Source organism: Coffea arabica, chromosome 1e (genome assembly GCF_036785885.1).
Source record: "Coffea arabica cultivar ET-39 chromosome 1e, Coffea Arabica ET-39 HiFi, whole genome shotgun sequence".
In the NCBI taxonomy this organism is placed as follows: Eukaryota; Viridiplantae; Streptophyta; class Magnoliopsida; order Gentianales; family Rubiaceae; genus Coffea; species Coffea arabica.
This window is the reverse complement of record NC_092311.1, coordinates 16183142-16185556: the sequence shown is the minus strand read 5'-3', so window position 1 is coordinate 16185556 and position 2415 is coordinate 16183142. Positions and strand designations below refer to the sequence as shown.

Below are 2415 nucleotides of genomic sequence, written 5' to 3'. Positions count from 1 at the left end.
ATGACTAGTTAAATTTTTATTCAATCAGCGTGTATGTAACTTACAAGTAACCAAGGGTCCGTTTGGTTGGATCGAAATGGAAAATATTTTCCTAGGGACAAGGGAAAATATTTTCCATCGAAGTCATTTTTCTGAAAAATCACTTCCTTCTCTATAATTTTCCAGTGTTTGGTTATTAAGTGAAAATATTTTCCAAATTCCTTTTTTCATAATTTTCCAATGTTTGGTTTGTCAATGAAAATATTTTCTAATATGTTTGTTGATATGTTGCAAATATTTTTCTACTCTTAAAACATTCATTTCATTACAAGTTAATTTTAGTTTCTATCCATTATAATCATATTATCATTTCTATAAAATATTTATTCATATTACACCATGAATTCTTAAATGAAATTATTAATGATACTAATGAATTGGCTGGGAAAGAAGAATTAAAAATCAAACGAAAACCTAGCTGAACACTATTCTTTATTGGTATAGTATCATGTCATTATGTTGTTCCTTTGAAAAGGGAGAAGAACCTAAATGCAGAGAATCCTATATTGGAATATAAACCAAGATTTCAACTCCAGAATCAAAAACCTTATTCATGGTACAGAATTAGAACCATTGGTACATACAAGCACCCTAATCAAGCCTAGAGTAACTCAAATCCCTGCTTTAAATGTTGTTGGCCTCAGTTGGATAAAAAATATGGAGCAATTCAATACATACAGAGGCAAATATAAGCCAAAATATAAAATATTGCTCAACAAAAACGAAAATTACATCTCCAAATGGAAAATGGTCCCAAAAATATCAGTTGCCCAGGTAGTAAATCATGGATACAAAAGGAAACATCTATACAACACGTCACCAATGTTCATGTGAACGTTTTACAGGAAAAAATTTAGTGACCAGAGCTTTGAACAAATCCAGTTGGCGTGCACCTACAAATTCCCAAGGCCACGGCAAGTGGCAAGGTACTCAGTCAGCCCTCCTTTTTTCCACTTGTAGATCACCTCCAAGGTTCAATGGTGCTGAAACACAACAGGAAAAATAAATATCCTTATACGTGATAGGATCTAGTTCTTTCTTAACTAACCGATGCTTTCTTTTTATTTTAACCTGCCACATGCGTTGATAACTCAACAATGACACAATGGACATTGTGAATAGCCAGTAAATAAACCCCCAACAAGGATTTATAATGACTTACCTTACTATCTATGTGACATACATATGGGCATGTTGGACAAAAGAATCTGGCAGGGCGGTCCATATGCGGCAATTCATACTGCAATAACATCCCACAAGTCCGGCAAAATTCCATTGCAATCTCTTTTAGGATAATCCACTATTTATGTATGTCTCTATAAAATTAAAACAAGGGCAAAAAAGCATCAGAGTAACATAATATTAGCACACAAACTTAATCTTCACTTGATTGTTTCATTCACAATTTAAAATAAATAAGTAATACATATGCAAGATGCGCAAAAATGAAGCACTAACACAGTGGCCATAAAGAAAGGAAAACAGAAGTATCTAGATGATTAGAAAAGAAAACAAACTCTTTGATTTGACTCAAAATGATGAGCATTTCATTCCTTTCTATTGTTTACCTTTCGACACACACGCTCTCTCCTTTCTCTTCTTTCTTCTCCCTAATCCCAGAAGAGTATATGCGCAACTGAATGAATATTTAAGATACTAGAGAACCTCACCTTGCGAACGTCTTAACAACTTAACCTTTACCCCAATCTCAAAACATAAATCCTAAAATTTAAATTCTCTAGACAAGAAATCCCAACATTCAGTATTTTATCGGTCAGAGAAATCAATAACAACCATATACATTTAACAACAAATTTCTCAATAGAAAGACAAAATCAAACTCTAAGGACACCAATTGATTGATAATTTACCAAAAACTACTAAAGTTTCTTAATCTATCAATCAATTGATACAAAAACAATCGTGCAAGCTCAAGCCCTTACCTCAATAAGAATCGTCAGAAAAAGGGAGCGGAGCAATAAATTTTACCAGAATTCCTAGAGCTTCATATAATTATAGAAAAAGAAAACTTAAAACTAAAGACAAAAGAAGCATCTTTCAAAAAAAAATCCAAATTCCTCCGTGAAACTAGTGCCACAATTCTCAAGAACTATAGCATCAAAATTAAAAAAAAAAAATCGATAGAATCCTAGACTGGAACAACCGATTTTATCAGATTTTTTTGGAAAAAAATAAAAGATATTCAAGACAAAGCCCTAAATAAGAATCTCACCCAAGGCACCTTGCCAGAGTTGGAGATGGCTGCCATCAGAAATGATCATATTGTTGGTGATTTCTCAGTCTCTCCAATCTCCATTGCTCACTCTCTGTATCTTTAGCCGCAAAGCCTTTGTTTGTTTTTGTTAGAATGTGGGA

The 2415-nt window shown here is 33.1% G+C and overlaps 1 long non-coding RNA gene across 1 annotated transcript; it reads right to left on the bottom strand.

Annotated features, from left to right (window-relative positions):
* Nucleotides 1-659: 659 nt before the first annotated feature.
* Nucleotides 660-2415, bottom strand: LOC140021328 (uncharacterized). Its single transcript, XR_011825135.1, has 3 exons — nucleotides 2273-2415; nucleotides 1202-1355; nucleotides 660-1022 (listed from the first exon to the last, which is right to left on the bottom strand). It is a non-coding gene; the product is annotated as an uncharacterized lncRNA (long non-coding RNA).